Source organism: Tiliqua scincoides, chromosome 3, assembly GCF_035046505.1.
Source record: "Tiliqua scincoides isolate rTilSci1 chromosome 3, rTilSci1.hap2, whole genome shotgun sequence".
In the NCBI taxonomy this organism is placed as follows: domain Eukaryota; kingdom Metazoa; phylum Chordata; class Lepidosauria; order Squamata; family Scincidae; genus Tiliqua; species Tiliqua scincoides.
The window spans coordinates 74078268-74087912 of record NC_089823.1 but is presented as its reverse complement, the minus strand read 5'-3'; positions in this window follow the sequence as shown (position 1 = coordinate 74087912).

Here is a 9645-nt window from a genome sequence, read left to right as displayed (position 1 = left end):
TGGCCCAACACAACTGCTCTCAGCGTGAGGGCGACTGTTTGACCTCGCGCGTGAGCTGTGGGATGAGGGCTCCCTTCACTGCTTGCTGTTTCATGTCTATGATGCAGTAGCGGCAGCAAAGGAAAGGCCAGCCTTGCTTTGTGCAAGGCCTTTTAATATATTCATTTATGTAAACGTATGTAAATTTATTCAAATTTTAAATGTAAATTAATTCCTTTTCCCCCCGGCCCCTAACAGAATGTCAGAGAGACGGTGTGGCCCTCCTGCCAAAAACATTGGACACCCCTGGTCTATAGAATCAATAATAATTCACTCCCTAGGGAACGTACACTCTGTGGTAACCCTGCTTTTGTTGATGTGCAATGTACAAAATGGATCTTACATTTTCCTATCACACCAGGGCCCATAAGATGGAGGTACAGGGAGTACATTTTACCTGAGCCTGGGGTCAAAAAGCAGCCTGGGAGTCAGTGGAGGGAAGATGGAAATTTCCTGGGATCTCAAAAAATGTTTGCATTTATAGGGGGGCCCCGTACCCCCAGATCCCATATCTGCAGATTCACTTATCTGTGGATGCAGGAGGGCTCTCATGCCCCACTCCCACCCTCCTCTCGTCTCTGGAGGGTCTCCTGACAATTTAAATGTCAATTGTTTATCATGATCTATTGTTTGCATTTCTTCAAAAAATGTATAAGTGGTGACATGCCAGTGTGATTCAGGAATGCGGTGAGCCATTCTCCTGAGTTGGAGGCAGTTGCCTGTGAGCACACAGGCCTACAACACATCCTCTTTCCTCCTTCATCCTGCAACATCCTCCAGCTGCCCAGAATGCCATAATGCTAATAGGGCCACGTGCATTACTACAGCTCCCTTCTCCATGGCCCACATTACGAATGTGGCTGTTCCTCCGAACCTCAAACAGTACATTGACTGAAGACCAAGAAAGGTACTTGTGCCACCCAGGAGGCCTGAACAAGTCTTCAGCAGAAGCACAAAATGCTGTGGGTGGATGACACACAGGAAGAGGGAAATGAATAAGAAACAGGAAGACCTATATAAAAAAATTTGTGAGTTAATATTTCCTCTGTGAAAACAGTATTTCCAGTTATCTGGGAGTCCCCTCGGCTACACTGATATAAAGATGATGTTACAATCTCCTGCAGGAAGTACACACTCTTTCAGGAGAACTAAGCAACGGCACAAACCAATTTATCTGCCGACGTGAACGATGACATTTGTTGAAACAAAACTGGGCTCAGTAATTGCAGCATACTACTTCTCACCCACAAAACCTTTTGCAATTAGATTTATTTAGATAAGTAGAAGGATGTTGCATTTCAGGGGCGCAAGATAAGTGGCTTGGCAATCCTTTTTTTTTGCACCAGAGGTTTGTCCTAACTGAAATCGAAAGGGGGGGGGGCATGTGTTCTTCAGGTCTCAAAATAAGTCTAGTGATAGCAAGGAATTTAAAAGGCTCTGATATGCTCTTCTAGCAAATTTGGTGCTGCTTGTGATTTTTTTCTCTCTCTTAAAAAAGAACATCTCATCATTCTTGATGAAACACAGGAATTATGTAACAGGTCTCAAACGTCAAACACTTTTCAATTGTCATTGTAAAGCTCCTCTCTAATAATCTACATCAGATATTTGATGGTTTCCGAACTCTAGTTCTCCCAGTGCCTTGTAGCTACTCTTTCAACAGCTGTGCAGCTGAAGTTAAGGTTCAGTTGCCATTTCTATTTTGATATAGAAGAAACCTGTTTTGTTATAGTTTGTTTCTAATCACATTGGTCTGAACCTTGATGTACTATATTCACTTTCTTTTATCAGAGGTTTGTTCTAGATCATTCCTGAAATCTTTTAAGCTCTTCTGGGATGTGGAATTAGAGCTGTAATAATAGGAAACTAGGTTTTTATTTTCCAATAATGTTATGATTTTAAGAGGAACTCATTTTATGGCTGCATTAAGCCCCATTTCTGGAGGGGGAAAGAAGAAATATGCCAAGTTATTTATACATCTGAGTGAATAGGTTGTGCAGCGTACCATCAGCGTCATTATAAAATGAGCCTTTCTCATGCTGTGTTATGTGACTGTGCCTTGGAATTTACAGTGTTTCCTGTCTTAATTATAGAAATACCACAAATAGTCTGAACAACTAAAATGCGGGACTTGTAAATGATATCTTTAATTAAGCAATATATGTGCAGTAGTTAAGTTTCATCCTGTTGAATTGATTTTAGTAATATTGGCACGGCTAACCTGTTTATGTGCTGAGCAACCTCAATATTGGGCTGGGAACTCACTTGAATTTCATATTAAAGCTGCCTTCTCAATTCCGTATCTACAGGTAAATAATCACAATGCAAGCCAGAGGTTTTGCTTCTTAGAATCTGCTGTGTCCAGAGTAAGAAGAAAGCTAAACACTTGGCCACCTGTCTCTGAAGAGCAGCTTAGCTTCCTTCTTGCTTTGTTTAACAAGATGGGAGCCAGACACCCACTCCTCTTTACCTTTCCTTGCAGAAGATAGAGGGAAGGTATAATGGCCCAGTCCTATGGAATGCACACCAGCACACAGTGTCGCATACATTTGCAAGCATTACTGCCAGTCCAGCACCAGAGCCAGCATGCACCTGTGCTGGGACAGTGCTGGTCAGAGGCTGGCAGTCTGCCACCTGGTGCTCTGTGCAAAGCACCAGGCAGCAGAGAGGTAAGTCAGGGAGGAGGGAGGTGGGAAGGAGGCATTCCGCAGAGGGTGGGGCTAAGGCATGGTGGGAGGAGGCAAGGGAGAGGTGGCGGGAAAGGTGGAGCTCAGCCCTACCAGATCCATAGCCCCATGTTGGACCTTGCAGACCAACACAGCTAAATAGCTGACGCAGAATGAAGTAGCCCCATTGCAGGGCTGCTTACCTTACTCGGGGGAAATGACAACTGTTCCCCCGAGAAGGTATCAGGAGCTGCTGGCAGCTATCTGGTGTGCTCAGGATGCCACAGTAGCCATTTTTGGCACCGCTGCAGCCTTTTGCACCAGGCACCTCAGGATTGGATTGTAAGTCAAGGATTCTCTATTCCTATTTTTCCTTACTTTTGCCATCAAAGCTGGGACCATATTGCTGGGGGCTCTGGGTCCAAGCCCTGCACTGGACCCCCATGGTGCCCTTATTCATCCACTGATTATGCATCAGGTGCTGCTACTGCCATGCGTATGGGGTTGGATCAACCAGGTGGTGCCATCCATGTCCTAGGGAAGGGGCAGAGGGCATGTGAAATCAGTCCTGAATAGTAATACCTCCTTGCTTCTCAACGCATCTTCCCACCAATAGCCACGTCTTTAGGATCTGCATGCTATTGGTTATTAAACTATCTAGCAGCCAGAATATACATGAAGAGCAACTCTGTTAGGAAGGAGGGAAGCCCTTTGTCAAATAAGTGAGCCCATGCAACCAATAGCAGGGGATGTTAGCACTGCAGCGTGTACTTACTTTGTGACCCAACTGCTGTGATTAGGGGTGCACACTGCCAAAATCACACTTTTCTGCAATGGTTATGTTCAATGCCATCAGCTCATAGCTTGTTCATATCTCTGTGGCCATGGGCATTTCTCTAATAGCTCACCAAGTTTATGTTTTATATTTCACTGTTACAGCACACACAACTGGAACCCCATTACAAATTTCAGTTAATGGGGTACAGAAAGGAAGGAGACATCAAACACTGGATCTCTGTCCATTAAGGTGGTTTTCAAAGTGGCTTCTACAGCTATATTCCTTGTTCAGAATCACCCCAGCCCGTGTGATCTTGCATCATCATCATCATCATCATCATCATCATCATCATCTCTTTAGAGGCATCTAAAGTTGAATGTGTATGTTGTGGCTGGACAGTTCCCTCTGTCTTCTCTCTGTAAGAAGAGATACCAGAGATACCATAGCAGCTTTACTGGAGCCAGGAGACAGCAAGTAACTTGCCCAGGTACCCCCCCCCCCACAAACATGCGTGACACAAAAGACTTGGTTGAAACAGGGCCATGATTTATTCCATTACAAGGCTGCGCAGCGATTGGTGCAATGCAAGGGGTCCTGGCTATACTCCACCCCCCTTTAGTGTGGGCACCTAACTAGGAGGAGACAGTTCCTGTCTCAGCCCTCCTTTGGGCGAACCACCTTGACTCAGAACCTGAGCTCACCCAAGGCTCCCCCAGGTTCTTCATCACCAACCCCTGGAAACGAGGTCCAGCCAGCCAGCAGAATTGTTCTGCCCACCCTGAGCCGGGGAACCATGAAGGTGAGCATCCCAATTCCATTCTGGGGTCAAGCCAGGCTGCCCCCGATCTGGGTAGCCTCAGGGCTCAGCACTGGTCTTAACCCAACCTGTTGCTTTGCCTGAAGGTAGACACCGGTTCCCTATTTCTCCTCCAGTTCCCGCACTATTCTGCCAGACACAGCCAACTGGCTGAAAGACCCACAAGAACCCCAAGGGGACAGTCAGGGGTAGGTGAAAAAAGCTTCACCCCATGGCCAATCAGGGGAAAAGCCAAAAAAATTCCTACCCGGCCCCAAAAGGCAACCAGCTAGACTTCTGACTGTGTTTATAGGGCGGATGGGTGGGTTCCACTGCTGCCAAGGAACAAAGAGGCTGGGAAAGCATGGGTGCCAGCCTTTAAATTACATGCCCCAGCTTGTCCCCTCCCCTGACCAATAGCTGCTCACCATGTCATAGGCGGCTGCCCAGTAGGAGAAGGCTGAAAGAAACGCCACGTGGAAGGATGAACAATGAAGGAGGGATAAACAATGCTGAACAGAAATGTAAGGTGGGTACCGCCACAGGGAAGCCGCTACCTATCCCCGGCACCAGATTCCCCTCCCCGGCCCTTCTGGCCTGCCACGCTGGTCCCTCATCGCCTCAAGGCTGCAGCTCCCTGCTGCTCCTTCCACTGCTGCCGAGGAACAAAGAGGCTGGGGAAGCATGGGCGCCAAAGCATGGGCTTTAAATTACACGCCCCAGCTTGCCCCCTTCCCCGACCAATAGCTGCTCACCACGTCATGCAGGCGGGGATCCGGACAAGTTTCCCTCCACCTGCATTAACAGCTGGAGGGCTTTTCTCCACCTCATAAACATTTAAACCCGTCAAGAATTACACCACAGTTTATATAGCTCCATGTATCTCTCCACCTATTTCATACAATGGTGGCTGCTGATTAAATACTTCAGTATAATAACCTAAATCTATTCCTCACTATATCAGTGTTTCAGGAGATGTTCACACTTGCTTTCTTCAGTGTGCTCCTAGTGCATGTTATAATTTGACATTACTTTGTGGTATGTTCTTCTTGTCCTGTTTCAGAAGAGATAATTGTGCCTTGGACTTGGCCTGGATGAATTTTGAGTCTCTTAAAAATCTACATTTGGATGAAATGATGTAGTCTAAAATACAGGACATGTTGTTCATCAATGTAAAAACATGCAGAATGTGTAATCAATGCCTTCACTGTTGAGTTTTGGATCATCCCGATACCTTTTTATACGCCTATTTCAGTTATACGTCTCCTCTGTTCTTTCCAAGTACATGACACATTTTAGCTATTCTGCAAGCAAGTGAGCAAGTGACTCTCATTTACATGTTAATTAAGTTCTTTAAAAATGGAAGCTGTCCGTTTTGCATATGAATGTGCTAATGAACCATCGATTCTGGAAGGTGTACTGTGTTCCTCACTAACAATAGGAACGCCATGGCATAGCAAATGAAATATAAGCCAAAAATTGTTTTCAGTTGTCCAGAAAACCTTTACAGAAAGGAGCCACAGAGTGTGCATTAATAAAGTGTTCGTTCCAAGAGAACAAAAACAAAGCACTAATGCAATCATAATGTCAAGGATGCAAACATGTAGAGATAGTGTTGAGAATTCAGTGCAGTGAATGCTCAAGGTAACAGACTTGATGTGCATATTCATTTCTCTACTGACTTTATGGCCCAATCCAAAACTTGGTGCAGCCTCGAGGAGAGCAGAGTGGGAGGTTTCAGAAAGGAAAGGGGACTTCACTAGTGCAAGGAGAGATATAGGGCAGGGAGGCTGCAGGTTTCAGCATCCAGCCCAAGCCTTTACAGCTCGGCTGCATTGGCAGAGGAAAGATATACTTTAAGTTGTAAATAGAGGGTTCGCTATATTTGCATTATTTTAACTGTAGGATCTCAAATGTAGTTATAGAAGATCACCAACTGAATGTGTCCCCAAGGACTTCCGTTTGGCCCAAGGTCTGTATTTAATCTAGAAAAATTCAGTACCAGTTTACAACTTTTTAAATGAATGTTTCTTATGTGCAGCAATGCATATTTTTATTTTTTTTCAAATATCAAAAAGTACTAATTTATTTTACCTACTTTTGGCCATGGTAGTGGATGTCTAGGGTAATGGGTGACTAAGGGCCAAATCCTATCCAATTTTCCAGTGCCAGTGCAGCTGTGCCAATGGGGTGTGCACTGCATCCTATGGTGGGGAGGCAGTCACAGAGTCCTCCTCAAGGTATGGAAACATTTGTTCCCTTACGTCTGGGCTTCATTGAGGCTGCACCAGTACTAGAAAGTTGGATAGGATTGGGCCCTAAGGCTACAAGCTATTTACAGTAATTTTATACATTGAGGTTAATGGGCCTTGCTTCTGAGTAGGCATGTAGAATTTGGGGAAGCCTACTGAATAGATTTGGGAAAGCCTACTGAAGTTAAACACTACCCTATTGTGTTTATCTTCAGTAGGCTTTTCCAAATTGTCAACAACACAATGATGATGATAAGAGCCGTGCTGGATTAGGCCAAGGGCCCATCTAGTCCAGTTTCTTATATCTCACAGTGGCCCACCAGATGCCTAAGGGAGCACTCAAGACAAGATACCTGTATCCTGTTGCCATTTCCTTGTACCCAGAATACACAGAGAGGCTACCTCTAAAACCAGGAGCTTGCATGTAGTCATCATGATTTGTAACCTGTGACACTTTTCCTCAATAAATCCATCCAATCCCCTTTTAAAGCATCTAAGCCAGGTGCCATCACAACTTCCTGTGGCACCTGATTATTTATTTATTATTTATGCACTGAGATTATTTATTATTATTTATTTATTTATGCACTGATTATTATGCACTGAGATTATTTATGCACTGAGTAAAGAAATATTATTTTTTATCTGAACTGAATCTGCACCTGTCAGTTTCAGTGGGTGTCCTCTACTGCTGGTGTTGTCAGAAAAGGAAAATAACTTCCCTCTATAGTGACATCAGATCATATGATCTGGGAGATGTGTTCACATCCTTTGCAAATGGTGTTCAGATACACAAAAACAGAGTTTACTACTCAGATTTGGGTTGCAAAGGTAGCCATGGCTGATTTCCATCAGCTCCACATTGTGAAAAGGTTGCAAACACCTCTGTTGAATGAGAATTTGGCAATCGCCATTCATAACTCTGTCAACTCGAGCTTCCTAATAACAAATGAACATTTCTTCCCTGACTGTTTAAATATGGATACCTTCAGGCAGACATTGATCAACTAAAGAAGGCTTTTTGTGACAATAAAGTATTGTAAATGTAGCCTTTGAATTCAATTTCATGTTGCTAATGCATATAATTAAATTCCCACAAGAGTTCAATGAGAAAGACAAATGCAATCCAGTAAATCAATACTACTTTGGTATATCTTAGCAGACATTCTGTTTGGATGCATTTTTTAGAAGTATTCAAATTCCCTATCTGTTATCCTCTTTTGGATGACTCTGGCTATTGCTCCTTAAAAAGAGGTTATGACAAAAATCAGGATTACCAGGTTGGCATCAGCAGAACTGGGTGTTAGGTGTGGGTAATTTGAGTGCCAAGAGAAGTCACAATAGGACTTCCTTGTGAGGGCATTTTTATTTTAGTCCATCTGTTTCTGAATGTGTACTGGTGAGGAAATGTTATTTATACAAGATAATTCAAGAGAAGTTGCCTTGTATGTAGTGTTCTCTTGTTCTGATGAAGCGGCAGATTGCTTCTAGAGGAAAAAGGGAACACTTTTGAATAGTAATGGCTTCGATCATGGAAAACTGATTGTGAGGACATTTGGCAAATCTCAAGGATACAAACAAAGCAGTCTTTATGAAGAAGCAATAAAAAGGAACATTCCGTTTCAATTAAATGGAAATGAGGTATGTCAGGACACTCTTGTGTTTTATCTATTGACATACCCAAGTTTGAAATGGGAAAGTCCTGTAAAGCTACAGATTCTCTAGAGGTTGAGAGAGGCCCCTTCATTTAATCATGCTGGCTTTTCTGTTCAGGTGATGGAAGAGCAGAGATCAATCTGATATTAAAATGGTGGAGGCCTCTTTCGGAATATATTTAGGGACATTTGATAGTCCCACATCTTACTATGTAATGAACATTATATATAAATGTTGTGTGTGTTTATATATCGGAATGCAGTGTTGGTGGTAGCTGCCAGAACATGCATTCATGCAATGGTTCCCAAACTAGGGCTCCGGGACCCACCAGAGGGTACTGACCCAATTTTTAGTGGTTAGCTAAATTGACAGGGTAGATTAGTCTATGTGCATCAAGAGTTAAACAACCTGCTACTGGGGGAGGGGGGAGGAATACTGCTACACAGTCACCATTATATCCACAGAGGCTTGAGCAACTGGTGAAGTAAAACTTTTTTTAGTTGGGTTCTGATGCTAAAAAATTTGAGAACCACTACATTAGCAAGTTTTGTCCTCATTTGAACACCCTCCCCAAACTCCTGAAATGCCCCTCCAACTTTGCACACTGAAAATATGAAATGAAATAGAGGGAGGGGGAGATTTCCACTCAGTCATATATTGAGGGGGGAAAAGATGGAGAAAAACAGGCCAGTTCTAGGATACTATCCCATCTAATCATAACCAATAAATATAATCTAGGCCAGGGCTCATCAGACTCCAACCCACAGGCCAGATCCGGCTCCCTGTCTAAGCCCTCCCCCATATGAACAGCACTTATTGCTCCACAGGGAAGCCTCCATACAGCACCTACATCCACCCCCAGTCTTCAAACCAGCCAGCTGCTTCCAGCCTCTGATGCCCCAGCAGGCTTTGCACCCAGATTTCCGGGCAGTCGCAGCAGGCCAGCATGAAAACTGGGGGTACATGGAGGGGCTTTTCAGAGGCTCCCTGGTGGAACAGTAAGCGCCATCTGCGGCAGGGAAGCCTTTGCTGGCACGCAGCAGTCTCCACTTTGGAGAATGCTAATCTCAGCTATGGCTGTAGAGACAGGAGATTATATGCTTGACAGTGCTGCCTATTGGAATTACCAGGGTTATAGAACATGTTTAAGCCCATGAGTAACTTGATTCCTTTCTCTCATATAAATCCTGTGGAGGAAAGTAGGCTGCTGCAGCTGTGAATATTCTTGATTCCTTGTAGGCTCTCCAGAGCATCCCTTTAATTAAGAGAATTCAAATAGTCCATCACATGCCAGCTCCTTTTTAGAAGTACGAGATACAAATATGATATTCACCCACCCTACTTTGTTTTCATGCATCAGACCTGCCATTCATTTCATTAATGTGCTCATTTGTTGTATGTATATTAATTTCTTTCAGAACTTCAGGTGGGTTGAGAATGCCAAGTAATTAAAGAATA